This window comes from Phaenicophaeus curvirostris, chromosome 10, assembly GCF_032191515.1.
Source record: "Phaenicophaeus curvirostris isolate KB17595 chromosome 10, BPBGC_Pcur_1.0, whole genome shotgun sequence".
Taxonomy (NCBI): domain Eukaryota; kingdom Metazoa; phylum Chordata; class Aves; order Cuculiformes; family Cuculidae; genus Phaenicophaeus; species Phaenicophaeus curvirostris.
The window spans coordinates 18,343,249-18,359,985 of NC_091401.1; the positions used below are offsets into that span (position 1 = coordinate 18,343,249).

At 37.3% G+C, this 16,737-nt stretch overlaps 1 long non-coding RNA gene across 1 annotated transcript in view; it reads left to right on the plus strand.

Moving 5' to 3' along the window:
* Positions 1-251: 251 nt before the first annotated feature.
* The window catches only part of LOC138724562 (uncharacterized), a 29,752-nt gene continuing 13,266 nt past the window's right edge, over positions 252-16,737 (plus strand). The window contains exons 1-2 of the long non-coding RNA XR_011338076.1: positions 252-480; positions 3,533-3,635. This is a non-coding gene — a long non-coding RNA (uncharacterized lncRNA). The remainder of the gene's footprint in view (positions 481-3,532; positions 3,636-16,737) is intronic.

Here is a 16,737-nt window from a genome sequence, read left to right on the forward strand (position 1 = left end):
ACCTCTGCCTGTTAACTGAAATTTACTCTGAAGCTGAGTTTACTCTGCATTCATTGACAGGGTAAATTATTAAATGTAATTCGGTAGATTTGCAGTCCAGGAGATATGAATTTATGCAGAAATCTGAAAGCTTTTGACACTTAAGAATATACTTCTATATTTAATTATATTGCTTACCCTTGAATCAGTTTTTCATTCTTCATGCTGTAAGCCACTCACTTTGTTCTCATCTGTCCATTTACTTAGGATTCCCAACTTCAGAACTCTACTGAACTTATCCACCTGAAATCCTGTGTTCGGTTTTGGGCCCCTCACTACAAGAAAGACATTGAGCTGCTGGAGCATGTCCAGAAAAGGGCAACAAAATTGGTGAAGGATCTAGAGCAGCTGAGGTAACTGGGGTTATTTAGCCTGGAGGAAAAGAGGCTGAGGGGAGAATCTATTGCTCTCCACAACTACCCAAAAGGAGGTTGAAGTGAGGTGGATGTTGATGTCTTCTCTGAAGTAACAAGGGATAGGATGAGAGGAAATGGCCTCAAGTTGTGCCAGGGGAGGTTTATATTGAATATTAGGAAAAATATGTTCACCAAAAGGGTTGTCCAACACTGGAACAGGCTGCACAAGGAAGTGTTGAGTCACCATCCATGGAGGTATCTAAAAGATGTGTAGATGCGGTGCTTAGGGACACGGTTTAGTGGTGGACTTGGCAGTGTTAAATTAAGGATTCAACATGATAATCTTAAAGGTCTTTTCCAGCCTAAATAATCCTGTATGTTTTTGTGTGTTGTATCATTATCTATTGCTTTGTTAATTCTATTGCATGGGTAATTCGTCATTATCTGTATTTTAGACTTGCATTGCTCATGCTGTACTGCCTCTGCTATGTTTCATGGCAATCAGGAAATTTTCTTTTATTCTCAGCTTTGCAGTTTTCTTCAGAAGAGTTTTTGAGGCCAGTAACATCTACAAAAATCACAAAAGTCTCTGTTGGAATCTTTCGATTTTTCATCTCATTTCTCACAAACTGAGTGACACAGAAAGAGAAATCCCTGTTTAGTTTTTGTTTTAAAATTTGAACTAAGAATAGGATTGGCTTGAACTGCTCCTCCTGAGCCAGTAGGAGTGGTATTCATGTGGAAGGGGATCTTATAAAATAGGCAGCATGCCACAATGACCATATTTAACATTTCATGTACTGTAGATCTTGAATAGGTAGCAAAATTGTCTTTCTCCCCCAAAATAGTATTCATCACCCCCAATATGCTTATGTCGGGGAACTTCAGTACACAGCTTTCAAAAGTTATACTTGCAGAGCTTACTGCTTCCTGGAATTAAAATTACCTTCAGTAGCCTTTCAAAGACATTGGGTTCTCTAGACGAATATGTGTCCTGAAAGAGTTATATTAGATACATGTAGTTAGTGTAAGCAAAAGCAATCATTGAACTTAATCTGTGGGAGAAAAAGAAGGATATGAGTAAGGCTCCTAATTTGTACAGTAATGCAAATGATAGCTGTAGCCTTTTGTGACTTATAACAGAACGAATTATGACTTCAGGAATTGACTAAAAGCTGTGACTCAGTCCCAGAGGTTTATGTTTTCCCATCTCTGCATATCCTCACATCAAACCATCTTTAATCTTTTGGTATAAATGATGAAAGAGTAAGTTGTGCAAGTCCATCATTTTAGAATGGAATGTACTTAATAACACCTTGACCTGGGATGCCTGGGATGGAAGAAAAATTAAGTTAATTATTAATTTATGTGTTTTTTCCTTGAGAAATGACAAAAAGCCTTCTTAAAGTTGTTTGAATTATTTCCTTTTGATAATACAACTAGTGTTAAATAGAAGAAATAATTGGCCCAATTGGTTTTCAATTTCTAATGAAAAGGGAATTTTAATATAGATTGATTTTGTCTTACACAAGGAAAGTGTGGCATTGAAATATCTGCTCAGCTTTTTAGATTTGTTTTGTCATGCAAGATTGAGTAAACATTAAAGTTTATTTTTAGATTTAAAATATAATTTTACACATAACTTTTTTTATTCAAAACTTGACAACTATATTTTGCAGCTTTATTTTTCTATTCACAGTCTGAAAGAGAATCAGACATCATGTAGTTTTTACAGAGGCAAAGCAAGTCTACTAACAGCTTTTTATTTTGGGATTCTGAAAGCCTATTAAAACAAAAATTCTGCTAACCTTTTACATATATTTCACTTTACTCTATAAAATACAAAGAATACTGGAGTTGAGAATACCAACAGAGGCTAAAACTGGAAAAAACAGAGATATTAGACAAGATTGTTAAGGTAGAATGTCAGGTTAAAATGACTTCTTCTACAATGACCTAATATGCAAATATCAATGACCAAAACAAACTTTAAAGAGAAGTTGTTCTTTAAGGAAGTCCTGCAAGAAAATCTTGTTATTGCTTTTAGTTTTGGCCATGAATTACATTATTATTTGCTGAAATATTTTCAGATAGTGTTTTCCAGTGTGAGCATAGATGAAAAAGAATGTGTAGGAGCATAGTGATGCACTAATATTGGGCAGGGGGGGTGATGGTGTCAATTTGGTCACTTAATATATTTTCTAGCAACAACCTTGATTAGCAAGAAGACGTTCTAACGTACTCCACAATATGAACTTTAGCTTACTAAGAAATGTGCTTATATGAATTAATGGGCCTCTCAGCTAACCAGCCTGTACTTAGCAGATTGGGACGACCTGCTAACCAGAGATATTTTGGATGTGAAATAAAGGACTGAGGAAACTATCCAGACAGCGTGTTAAAAATTTTTCTTTCCTCTCTTGAAAAAAATCAGTGTTCTTCTTTTGATTTCTTTCCCTAATCTTTTGCTTCCTAGTGTTGACCAGTTAACACATTTATGATGTTAGAACACAATAGCCAACATCATTTAACCAGGCAGGTTTGGACTAGTGCCAGGTTCTCCAAGGAGTTTCAGATCGGTCTTGCCTATAAAGTGTTTATGGATCTGTAGTCAAAGTGCATCTCACCTTTTTGTAAAGAATTTTAGTAATGAAAAGAAACAATCTACATGTCAGGTAGATTTATATATAGTATAGCATAGTCATGAACATGGAAACCATTTCTCTACTCAGTCCCTGCCCCTGAGAAGCTCATCACTTTTCTCATTCTCTGTTTCAGAAAGAGTTATTGAGTTCTGATTCTCCAGATCCTTTACAGATTTCTGACAGTAAAACTTATTTCTGTTGTGTCTTGATGAAGACATCAGGGTAAGGTTTTTATGACCATAAGTAGCATCTTGTGAATATCAGGCATAACCTGTACAAGAACATACCGGAAAAGCCAGTGCACTGGCCAACAAAACAAGTAGTGGTTTCCATACATAATAAAGGAAAAACTTCTTTTAGAAGTTGCTGATGACATTTAACATGCAAAGCCACTACCAATTGCAGGCTAGCTGTGCAACTCAAGCTCTGATTTGGAGGGGAATTTTATCACTTCTGTCTTCTGTTCATGACACGAGTTTCTTTTTCTTCCAGCTATGAGTAATGAAGAATTTTCAACCTGTCTTGTATTCTGCCTTTGACAGCTTAAGCTTCCTTGACCAGTAAGATGGGGGTGAGGATCTCAAATGAGCTTTCTGTGAGTATTTGCCATTTTTTTTTTCCTATTCAGCTGACATAATTTTTCTTATCCACTTTAATTTAAGACAGAGAGGATTTATTCTTTCCTTCATTTTTTAAGAGGTACATTGTCATGTCTTGCTTCAGGAAAAAATCTGGAAGGGTGGAGAGTTTTACACTAGCAATAGCAGCAGGAAAGAAATATTTAGACCCTTTTTTCCCTTTCTGTAAACAAAATATGCAAACCAAAATAAAAAAAATAGTCATCAAAATGAAATGTATGTTAATTTGAGTCATAACTGTCAAACAAACAAGTGGCTCTTCCCTCTGCATGACTGAAATACTTGACTTTGCTAAAATGAATATTCACAGATAAGTGGTGTTTATTACTGGATGTTCACTCCAATTATGACCTTAAAGCAAGACAGCAAGATATAAAGCAAATTGGGTTTAATAGGTCACCGGTTTTGTCCCTCCCCCACCTCATCATGAGCACATGATATCAGAAAACTGGGGCACTATCTAATACAGTTTTTTAACTTAAGGTTTGTGTTTGGAAATATTGAGCACCTCCTTTCTCCAAGGCCAGGGCCCCACACTTTATAATGAGCTCAGAACAAAACCAAAACCCGTGCCAAAACCTGTTGCAGATCTACCCATCCTTCGATTTCTTTCTCAGAGCCAGGTTTCTCACCCGTTTAATTGAAAAGCTTGTTGGGGACAGGAAAATGTAACCCTGTGGTCACAGTCATTTCCAGAGGTCAACACTGTCCCAGTAGAAAGATATGTATACTCCAGAGAGGAAAGTTGTTTGGGTTGTTGTTTTGGCATCTAGCAGAGTTATCTAAACTGAACAGATCAAAGGGTAGAAACTGAGCAAAGAGATTGTGCTATTGAGCAAGTGATGGATGGCCTCCTTTGCCTATGAAAAAGCAGCCCTTCAGAGAGCATGCAAGGAAGTCATTCCAGTACAGTGTGAAAATCGGACAGCATTATGGAATGAATGGGCCTTTTACAGTCATAGGACCTAAAATAAAACCTACAGCTGTGCAGCCAGGAACTTCGCTGTATAGCAGTAAGAAACACAGGACAATTCAGGGCACAGTTCCATGCTAGGCTTAATCCAGTTTAACGATGGACTGTTATGTGAATAGCATTCCTCCAAATAAATTACTTTCCCATCAGATCTGTGAGTCATATTCCAGCAACACAGTGAATGACTAAATCTGAGGAAAGGGTGAGGAACACGTCAATGGCGTTAAGAGGTGAAAGGCAAGAGAATTAAATCATCACTTTGGCAGTGACATACAATTTGATGAAATTAAGCATGACATGAAACAGTACCACCAAGAGAGCTTGGGTGAATTGAAAATGTTTTAGAAAGAGATAATTTGAAGCCTCTTGCTATGAGGAGTAACTAGTACAGTGTAATTTTGAGGTATTTGTACCAAGGGGAGAAACATATTATGGTGTTTTTGTGAAGAATTAAGTTTCTGGAAAAATAAGAATTTACCTATAGCAGGCTAGAACTTTTATTGTTTCAATTGGATTTTTGCAAATGCCTGGCCTGTTCAAGCAGTTTATCTCTCATTTCCTATCAGTCTAGGCTGATCCTGGCATATACTTGCAACAGCTGCTTCTGAATTTTCTCAGACTGAGTTTACTAGTGGTCAATGCTAACTCACTTCAGTTGTAAATAAGTTGAAGCAACAGCTCAAACAGTTAGTAACGTCCTTTTTGCAGACTTTTTCATTATCTTCCCCATTCATTGCTTTTTCCTGCAATTCTTGGTCTCTGACAGACTATCATTGTTTAATTCTTGTGCCATCTTTTCTGCGTGGCACTGTAGGGTAGTGAGGCTTTTTATAATTCAGGATTTTTTTTTCTGCAGAGGGACAGTGCAATCCATTTGAGGCTCACATCCATCTGGTGTGGCACATACAGTATCTGACATTGGGGCAGGTTTATGAGTAGAGCACTGAGAGCAATTAGCATTTGAATTAAAGCTACCTGTGGATAACAACAGGTGATTAGCCTATTTAACAGCTGTTAAGTGGTGTTATTTGCCAGCTATAGACCACAGACTGAGTGAATTGTGTGAATACAAATGGGAGTTACTGTGCATACAAATTGATGACATTAATTAAATAATATTTTTTCAATTGCCTTTATGATATGTAGTTGTTGGTTCAAAACAGTAGCAAAAGAAAAAGTTTGGGGAGTGTTTTAGAATGCAGGACAGCAACATCGTAAAGGTTAAAAAACATCGTTATGTTTTGGCAGTCAGGGTTTTATTCTAGAAGCAGAAAAACAAAGCTTGCTATTTACACTGATTCAGCTTCTGGCAAAAAAGAGAAAACAGCAAGAAACTAAAGCACATAAGATTATTTTCTCCTTCTGTTTTATCTCTGCGTTTCCAACAAGGCTTAATCAACCTTAGTGTTCTTTGGAAAGTACAACATTGTTCTGGCTGTACACACCTGCTTGCCTCCTTGCAAACGTGGGAGAAGCTGCTTTGCTAACTCGCTCCCTTCTGTGCTGTGGGTGGATGAATGTCTTTTTTGAACATTTGCTTAGCATATGGCTGTGCAACATCCTCTTAAATCCATGTGGGGTCTGTACCATGATTCTGCTTTGCATACTGCTGCAGAATATCTTACCGAGCCTGGCTGCACCTTTTCCAGCAGGCTTTCTTGTTTGCTGCAGTTTTTCCTGTGCACCTCTTCTCCAAGGGCATGGATTTTCAATGACCTTTCTTAAGACCTCCCAAGGCATATGAAGGGAATCTCTCCTCTGAGAAAGGTTGATTAGCTTTCTGTTTTAAGCATTTGCTTGCACTCTAAAACCAAAATTATTTTATAAATGGTGATTGGTGTCCTTGCTACTCCAGAGCTGCCTGAGTTTTGTATGAGTGCAACTGTCACAAATTGCAGGATGAACTTAACTTTTTCCCCGTGGCATAACTATCTATTCAGTTAAAAATCTCCCATGGTTTGTGCATGTCTGTGCGTTTTTGTTGAACTAGAATGAATAGAGATGTCCAGTTCATGTACATCCAGATATAAACGTTTAGTACTCACTTCCAGAGCACTGGAATGCGAGGTGAATACTACTGCAGTAGTAGAATGGCTGTAGTGAAATTTATCTTCTCATCTACGAGCACCCCCAAGTTTTTATCTTCTGGGTTGTTCTCAATCCATTCTCTGTCCAGCCTGTAATTGTGCTTGGCTTTGCCTCAACCTATGTGCATAACATTGCACTTGGCCTGGTTGAATTTCATGAGGTTCGCACAGTCCCAACTCTCAGGACCTTTCGAGGTCCCTCTGGATGGCATCCCTTCCCTCCTGTGTGTTGACTGCACAACACAGCTCAGTGTATTCAACAAAATTGCTGTAGGTGCCCTCAATCTCACTGTCCATGTCTGCAACAAAGGTGTCAATACTGGTCCAAATACCAACGCCACTTGTCACCATTTTCAGTTGGACATTGAGCCATTAACCACAACTCTTTGAGTGTGACAATCCATCCATTTCATTATCCACCAAGTGATCCATCTGTCAAATCTGTGTCTTTCCAATTTAAAGAAAAGAATGTCATAGTGGACAGTGTGAAATACTTTGCACGAGTCCAGGTTACTCCTCCCTTATCCACCACATCTTAACTTATTTCAAGATTAGCATAAGTGTCATGTACCTTTTTCCCTTTTCCATCCCATGTTGGGTGATGGGTATCTTGGATGAACAGGAGATCTCCTGGTATAGGAAGAGTAGTAGTATAATGAAAAGAGATAGGTATACAGCACATGTAGGCCAACAAAATGATGGAGAGTGCAAGACACTCTGGCCCCATACATGGAAAATAAAAGGCCCAGGAAAGCATTTCTAAAGCAGCTCTCTCTGGAGAGCACATGACAATGCCTCCACATGGCACAGAGAGATCTGCTGAATTCATCTTGCTTTTCTGATGCCTCCCTCCTGCTAATCTATATCTGATGGGATTGTTTCACACAATACAAATCCAAATGTGTTTATTTAAAGATAACCTCACAAAGTAAAAAAATATAGAAAGAGCAGTAGATTTTTTTTTTTTTAGATTAAATAAGAGTACTTTAAAGTGCAGAGAGGATAACAGTATGTTCCTGACCAGTCACAAGTCTCAGTATCACAGATCTGAAGTGAGAATTAGTTGTTTTGGTGTAGTCATAAAGCTGTTCTTCATCTAGGATAAAAAGTAATTTGCTTCTAAGTCATGAGACAAAGGAACAATCAAATCTGATTTGTTACATAGCAAAATGATTTGAAAACTTTTTAGGGGTATAGGTTTTTAACAGTGTGATTGAAAATAGATCTTAAGAAGACTGTAGTTTATGTAAACCCCACAGCCACATGACCTGCAAAAATGCAAAACTGATTCATAAGCTTAGTTGTTACTTAATTATGACATTAAGCTGCAAAGGAAATTATAGTGTGTTGTAAATATTTTGATTTGTTCTCTGGTTTTGTGTTTGATAATGATGCACCAATCTATTATGACCAAAATATAGAAAATGCAAATGCATATTAACTAACAGATTACTAATGTGTAAAAGAAATATGGCAGCTGTGGTACTTTATTGGAGCTGCAAATCTTTTTTTTTTTATTATTGTGGCTCAAAAACCTAATAAATAAAAGGTGAAAGAAACTTCATCTAATTAAGTTACTGTGTTGTAAGGTTAACACTATTGATAGAACAGCAATTTAACAACATTGTAATGAATGTTCAATTGTCACAGCTTTAGAATGTGTTATGCAGTGGTTTAATATGTTATTTCTTTTCTCATAGTTTTTTAAAATACTGCTTAATATTAGTCATGTTTGTGTTCAGTTGTTATCAATCTTTTACAGAAAAAACAATGTTACAACATAGGTTTTCATTATTTAAAATTTACCATCCTGATTAGTTTAAAAAGTGAGTAAAACAAATCATTAAGCCACTGTTTTTTTTCCACAATGCTTTTATTAAATAATTCTTGTAATAAATAAACTATACTTTATTAGTAAATAATAAAGTAAATGCATCAGGCTGAGAAGAATGTGTTCGTTTCAGAACAGAGACACACTCTTAAACATTCAGATGCCCAGGGCTAATATTTAATTAACCCATTCTGTTATAAATTCATGCAGACATTTCTGCATCATAATGAAACCTATAGTAGAAAATTCCTCAGAAGTCATCCTGTCTTAGATGCCAGCTAATATTAGTTACCGACTGTTTAATCTGAAGGCCGTTGCAAATACAGATGGTTAAAGGGCTCAGGTGGACCTCAGATTTTTTCTATGTCCATTTGCTGCTGCTCTGTGTTATCAAAGACTTGTCAAACAAGTCTTGTCCAATCTCACAGATTGGCTCTAGATAGATATTAGTGCTCAAGTCACATTTCTACCGCAAGTCCTTCCATCCCTTTCTTTGCTCATTGTACATGTGGTGCCCAACACTTGCTGTGCTCAAATGTCCCCATTGGTGAGATACTTGCTGTTGGTACTCATCCTAGGTATGGCCATCAGTGCAGATCTTTATCAAAAGAGCACAAATTGGAGACAACAGCCATGGCTTGGCCATGCGGTATATTTCTGAACATGCAGGACCACAACAAAGTCATTGCCATAATTGAAAATGATCCTTCGAACAGTGTGAACTAGTCATATTTACATGCTATGTACCCACTGACTCTTATTAGTAGTAGGTATACATGGGAATGATCTAGACAGAAAAAAGGGGCTCTCTCTCATTCAGCTATTACTTTCCTGAACTCCTCAGAGTACTCTGTTTTAATAAAATCTAATCCAAACTGAGCAAAGTGCTTTTGGTATTCCCTGTTGAAATCTTCCAGGATACTTAAACCATCAGCTTTTGTGGTTCACTGACTACCTGAATGAATTATTTTCAACTGATTTGGCACATTTTCAAAGGAACACATGGTCCCCTCTTTACTGCAAAAACAATAACAGCAACCACAACAAAATAATCTCTAATTATGCCTGGAAACTCTTTAACTATAAGGGAGAGCTCGATGACCATGCTACATTCCTGACAATTACCTCAAGGAAGAAATGTACTTCTCAAGAAAATCCCATTATAATTTACTAAACAAAGTATCGCAGCCATGGAACAGTTGTCTGAGGTTGCGAGGAGTCTAAACTGTTATGCATGAGTTTCTAATAGGATCTTCTTAGCAATATAGCAGCTGGAAAAAGAAAGATTATGAAAATATGATGTTGAGAGACTTCTTTATCGAAGCTAAAAATAAACTAATACCTGTTACAAAAATCATAGAAAAAGAAAATGGGAACTAAGCTCAGAGAAGCACAAATGACGTGATGACAATTATGTAGCAAAAGCATGAGAGATTTCAAATAGCCAAAAACTATCCAGATTTCTATGCAATTTCTTTTACAGAATGTTTTTTAATGGTTATGGTTGGTCTAGGAGTAGTTGTAATAAACCAGTACCCAATGCATCTTTGGAATGGGATTCTCCTGTCTTTGCCTCTTAGTTTCCAATATTTCAGCATAGGAGAAGCAATACAACAGGCAAGGTAATTTTCTTTAATTACTAAAAAAGAAGTAACCATGTATGCAAGACTAATATTAGAGACAAAGCATACTGGTTTGCAAGTTTTAAGGGTAATATAAAAAAAGTGACATCCATTAAAGAAACCCCAACCTTTCCCTCTATACACTAGCTATCAAATATTAATATGAAATCTGTGAGGAGTGGGGAGGGGTAATTTCTGTTTTTAAATTCCAAGTAAATTCTCCAGGATACTAGGGTGTATTAAAGAAGAGACACTCTCTTACATACAAGATCTACGGCAGTGTCAGTTTTCTGTCTTTTATAAGCAATTCTGTTTATTGGGAGTGTGCTACAAAATAAATATTTGGGGAGCTACTTTACCTGAGGCAGCGCTTAAATCTTTAGTTGCTGCGCCTTTGGCTTTTCAGCTAACCTCAGCCTACAATGCCCCTTCTCTTCCACTGGGGAACAGGGTGGGGAGAGGATCCTGCTTAAAATCTGTACACTGAGAACTTAACTTCTGGTCATTTTTCAGCTAGATTTGCTTCTGATACAGTTCATTGCATGGATCTGATGATGAGGCTGCTGCATGGGGGTAGGAATAAGTCTTAATGAGGACAGACTCCATAATCTAGCTCTGCTACTGAGTAAATGCACATCAGGCGATGACTGGCATGAACAAATGTATTTCTCTGCTCCTAAGCCAGGGAGAACCAGACCCTGTGAGGTCAATCTGTGCTTGAGACCAATAGCTGTGCATTTGCATATGGGAAGTCTTGGCTGGAAGTGGTCTGGGTGTCAAGGTTGTTCTCTGGGGCAGATTATTCCTACAAGCACACTGGCAGGTCAAGCAATTCCTTTCTTCAGAAAGTACTTTTGTGGCAATGTGGTCTGTTCCCACACTAAGATGCAGCTGATATTTAACTAGAGGTTCAAGGGCCCTGAACATCCGTCAGAGAAGATGAACAGGTGGAATCCAGCTGTGGCCACGGTTGCTCTTAACAACTCACAGATTATGCTAAATCCTGCAAGACACTCCTTAGGTGCACTTTACATGTAGGTTAACGTATTGCCCTCAGTCTGTAGCCTGGATCTCTGCTTCATGGGTTAAATGTCCGTTTACACAGTAAAAACAATAAAAAGATAAAATGGAAACAGCCTTAGATTTTAAATAATTATATTTGTTAAGTATACACAAAGTGCTTGACTGCACTCTCACCATTGATCTGACTGATTTCTGACAGATGCTTTATCCTGATGCAATGTGATCATTGTTAAAGTGCTTACAGGATATTTACAGGGGTATTTCTTTTTCTTCTGTGATACAAATGACGGTAACAATTAGCAATCAGCAAACAGCCTATGGCATGATTACAGAGAAAGGTAGTTTTCTGGAATATTTTGTGTGTTGAACAGAGTAATTTTATTTTGCTTAAGTACTACTTAAATATTCCTTACATTAATACATTCCTGGGGGAAGAAAGCCATTACATAAGAAAAGGTTCAGGCTGTTCTTAGTGAGATCAATACAGCTCATCTGTTTAAATGATTCTAAGTAGGATATGCTGGGTAAAATACTTTAGGGAAAAGTTCTCTTAGTGCATAATGAATGATAGAATTTCTTTTTCGTAACTACTCCATATTTAATTACTATGTCATGAGGCCTAAATTTAAGCTTACTTTAAGAATTTGGGTTTTCTATGGATTATTGAAGAAAGACTGAAAGTATTTAATGCACATGACTTGAGCAAAAAGGTTTTTCAAGTACATAATAAATAAGGTGACGCAAAATGTCTTTTTTTGTTCCTCCTTTTTTCTATTCAATGGGTGACAGTTCTTAGTTTTCTAATTCTGTATCTTCTATTTTCTGTCATTTTTCTCATGTTTCTAAATGAGTTGTAGCTTTAAACATTTTTATTGTCCATCAAAATCAGAAATCTCACCAATCAAAACCCTGATTTTTCAGGGCTGCTTGTTCTGTCATTCTTAGTTCAGTCTCAAATTTAGGTTCTCTCAGGTAAGCCCTTCACCACAAGAAGGATGTTGAAGCTCTGGTGCGTGTCCAGAGAAGAGCAATGAAGCTGGTGAAGGGGCTGGAGAACAAGTCTTACCAGGAACAGCTGAGGGAGCTGGGATTGTTTAGCCTGGAGAAGAGAAGACTGAGGGGAGACGTTATTGCTCTCTACAACTACCTGAAAGGAGGTTGTGGAGAGGAGGATGCTGGGCTCTTCTCCCAAGTGACAGTGGACAGGAGGAGAGGGAATGGCCTCAAGCTCCACCAGGGGAGGTTCAGGCTGGACATCAAAAAAAATTTTTTCACAGGAAGGGTCATTGGGCGCTGTCAGAGGCTGCCCAGGGAGGTGGTTGATTCACCTTCCCTGGAGGTGTTTAAGGCATGGGTGGATGAGGTGCTGAGGGGCATGGTTTAGTGTTTGATAGGAATGGTTGGACTCGATGATCCTGTGGGTCTTTTCCAACCTTGTGATTCTGTGAAGATGGATCTTTGGTGAAGACTGACTTTGTCACAGCTTGAAAGCATTTTATGATATGCCTTAGTTTTATAGGTTTTGATGTTTCATGTTTATTTAGCTGAAAATTGAAAATCAATTGAAAATTCAAACCAAGTTGCAATCAGAGCTGTAGGACAGCTCTGTTGTGGGCTGCTGTACATTTTAAACCCATTTTGCTACACATAATTTTTTTATTTTTTTTTAAAGAACCTTGAACATTTGACCTAACCGATAATTGTGGTGATGGACTTGAGGGTGTAGCTGCTTTAGTGAGAACACTGGAAAAATGCTCGTGAAGGGTCCGACTGAATGGCAAAATGAGTCTGAAACCTTTCTGTCTTTGGGGTTTTGCTGAATCTCTGTGGAATGTGAACCTTTGTACTCAAAGATATCTTCATAATCGTGTTCTTTGCAAAGAAGTTGTCTCTCTGAGAAGGAAATGAAGCAAGCTGCGCATTGCAGCCAGAGGCAGAGCAGAAGCTACTGGGAATCAGCTGCACAGGCACAAGTGTTTTCCATATTGCTTTGCATATAATCCATTCCTTCTAAAAACCTGTAAGGTTCAAGAGATACAATTCGTATCAAATGAGTATTAGAGGAAAGGATTTTGCCTAGAAAGGTTTTGCATTAACAGTAGAGTGAGGGAGAAGGAGCGTGTGCCGGTTTATGTCCTACAGCTGGAAAAGCTTATCTGTACAGATGTGCAAATTCCTGCTGTGCCTTTGGAAGATGCTGATATACACACTGCTTCTGCCTTTCAGTGGGATGCCATAGCTCTTCACTTACTCTCAGTCTTTAGGGTGGTTACCAAAGAGCTTGTAGGAGCTTAGGTTAAACTTCATTTTCAGGCTGCTCTAGCCAGTCCCTGTGGGCTAGCTTTTTAATGAAAGTGTCAGTCATTAAATGGGGTGAATTCAGTCAAACAGAGAAAGGCTCAAGAAAATAGACATGTAGCTCTCTGAAATTACATAAAAGCATAAATTTTTTTAAAGTGATCTTTTTCTTTTTTTTTTTGTTTTCTGTTTGAGGGTGACAAGAACTTACTATTGTTTTAATTATGGTAGTGGTAGCCCACCATTAAAAGAAAGGTCTAATAATTTCCTTCCTCTTTGTCTCACTTGTTCCACAATTCATAGCTGAAGCTGTACGAGCTTTTCAATGTCAATGGTGCTTTCATGTCTTCAGCATGTTTCGGTTAAAATATTATAACTTCGGGTTTTGTTTAGCTGATAATCTTGGACAACTTCTATTGTTTAATATTTTACCTAGACATAAAATAGGACAATGACATGGCAGGTACATGGCAGATACATTTAGAATATTTGCTGCTAATTATCTGCAAGAAGCTTTAGGAACCTCATACGAACTTTATGTTTAACATCTACTGTATTGCATATTGCAGAAGGAAATAGATGGGGCTAGACAGAAGGGTAGGAAGGTGGGAGTTTCTGTGATGGATACTGCTGCTTCACCTGTCTCTGCTTGCTTTGTGTCTCACCTAATTAGCTTGTATTTAATCTCTCGGAGCAAAGGGTTCCCTGCTATATGTTTGTCCATGATGAGAACCGTGAGATTCTGCTAGAGGACGGTTCCAACAGCAATAACTGATTTCGGTGTCACATGCCTCTTTCTTAATTTTCTCTTTTTTTCCTCTTCTGAGAAAATGAGTAAATTAAAGACCATAACCAACATGTTTGCAGCTGCAAAATAGTGAACAAACAGATAAGGTAATTTTACCCCTTCTGCTAGTTACCAAAGCAACACTATAAAGATCTTTTAATTTAGTTCAGTGCTGTGAAGATTAAGGCTTAATTACAATCCTGATATTAAAAAAAAAATTAAAACCTGAAACAGCATAGGAGAAATAGAAAGATGTAATTATGGTCCAGTGAATGCTTATTACTTATTATGAAGCTTTGGAGAAGAGGCATTTTTTTTTCTCTCAATTGAGAATAATTTTATTCTGATCATAAATTTGAATGACCAGAACATCTTAGGATCATTGTTGTTTATAGATTAATACGAAGAGTTGGAAGGAATGTGTTATTCTGCTCATAAAATACAGGATAGTAAGATTTTCTTTGCTGGTCCATTTCCTCAAAAAGTACTCTTGCATGCTCCTCAGGGACAAAGACTTTATGAATACAAAAAAAATTTCTGTATTCCAGTATTTCACATGGCTTGCCTAGAAATTCTGCTATGTAATATTGAAAGATCGCTTACTTTCAAATTAATTAACAATCATGCCCTGAATTGCAAGGGGGAGAAATTGGGAGGGGTCAGATTTCCAAGTGGTACCAACTGGCATGGTTTTCTTCTATCAACAGAGCTACTGTAATTTGTACTGGATCAAAAGATATGTGTAGGACTCGGTGTGACATAATTATTAGAAATTCCTTCAGGAATGAGACTTTTATCACTTTTGATGGCTAACTAAACATTTATTGCTTTGCCAGATCTGTGCTATGAGTTTAAAATCATTGTGGAGAAACCATGTTTGCCCAGTAGTAGGCAAACAAAGACGTGAGACAATATTCTTTCACTGCAGAAATCAAAATAATAATCTCTGTCCATGACAAAGCAAAAACACTAGAGAAAAAGTAGCTTCAGCTTGTTCACTTTGTTGATAGCTATTTTTGTCTGTCTTGCTAATTTCTTCAAGAACTTAGCTGGAAAGATGCAATAGCTGTTACCCTGGAGAATTAACTCTAAACACCACTATACTAAAAATGCCCTTTCATTGACTTCCTGCATTCATCTTGCTCAAGAATTTTAAAACTGTTTTTAACCATGTATCACACGTTACTTCCGTTCACAGAATCATTAGTAAAATTAGACATTTAGCCTATTAACAAAGCAACATTAAAATGTCACGATGACTACTGTTGATATAACTCAATCTGGTAGCTTAACTGTGACTTCTTGTCCCAAGATGCTCTGGAAATTGAATGGTTACTGGACTTCAGGGACAAGCTCATGGAAATAAATCTACTGTGTCTGTCCCAACAAGCTTGAGGACTGCAAATGGTTGAAGACTGAGCGAGCACATGGGTGAAGTATTCATCAAAGTCTGCTCTATTTTAGACTCTTTCCTGATTTCTTGTTTTGCCTGTTGTTGGAGACAGGGTATTCTATTACCCAGAGCTTTGGTCAGGTCCCTTGCAACAATCTTATATAGCCAAAAGGTTCCAGTAAACAAAAATTTCAACTTTAAAATTATTGTCTTCTTTTTTCCAATCAAGATACATATTTATTTACTGGCTTCCATGCTAGCATAATGTATGAGATCTGTACAGGCTTACAACTCCGTTAGTTATTCCAGGATATATTTCTGAATTTGTTAGCTAAACTGTTAAGAAGTCTTATGATATATATCTCTCTGGTGGTGCCCCTGCAAAAGTTAAAAAAAAGAAAGAAAACTTTTAACCAGGCAGTACTACAGGAAACTCTCCCACACCCACTAGCTTGGATCACTGTCTTTAAGGAACCACAGATCCTGAGCACATAAAGGGCTATATAATTTAATATCATTCAGGAGCAAGTGCAGTTAAAAATTATAATTGCCATCTTAAGAAAAATGAAGTATCTTTGCTCACAAAGAATTACTTGTGTTTGATATCTGCTTACAATAAAAAACCCATGTAAATTTATTCTAGAATGCCATTGTCCAATTTACCCTGCCAGGGGCTCAGGCTATTTATGTTTTTGCCTGCATTGCTTTCACTAAACTTAAAAAAAATAAATTTCCATGGAAACCATTGCATCACACAACAAAGACATGTATATGCTGCTTAGATCTTTAAAGAGGCAGAGTCTAGAATGAAATTATAGCTTCCATTTTTTTGCAAGATAATATGCTAATTAGTAAATGCTTGTTTTGTTTTTCTTTTGAAGGAATTCTAACTTTACATTAAAAAGCAGCATATAAAATAGTGCATCTACTGCGACATAGTTCTGTGATAAAACCATTAACTTTTTGAGAGCCATTCATGCAGATGAGGTCACTGGGCTGTAAGAGCAGAGAGGGAATGCTTGTGAGAGGATAGTATTCTTTAGGT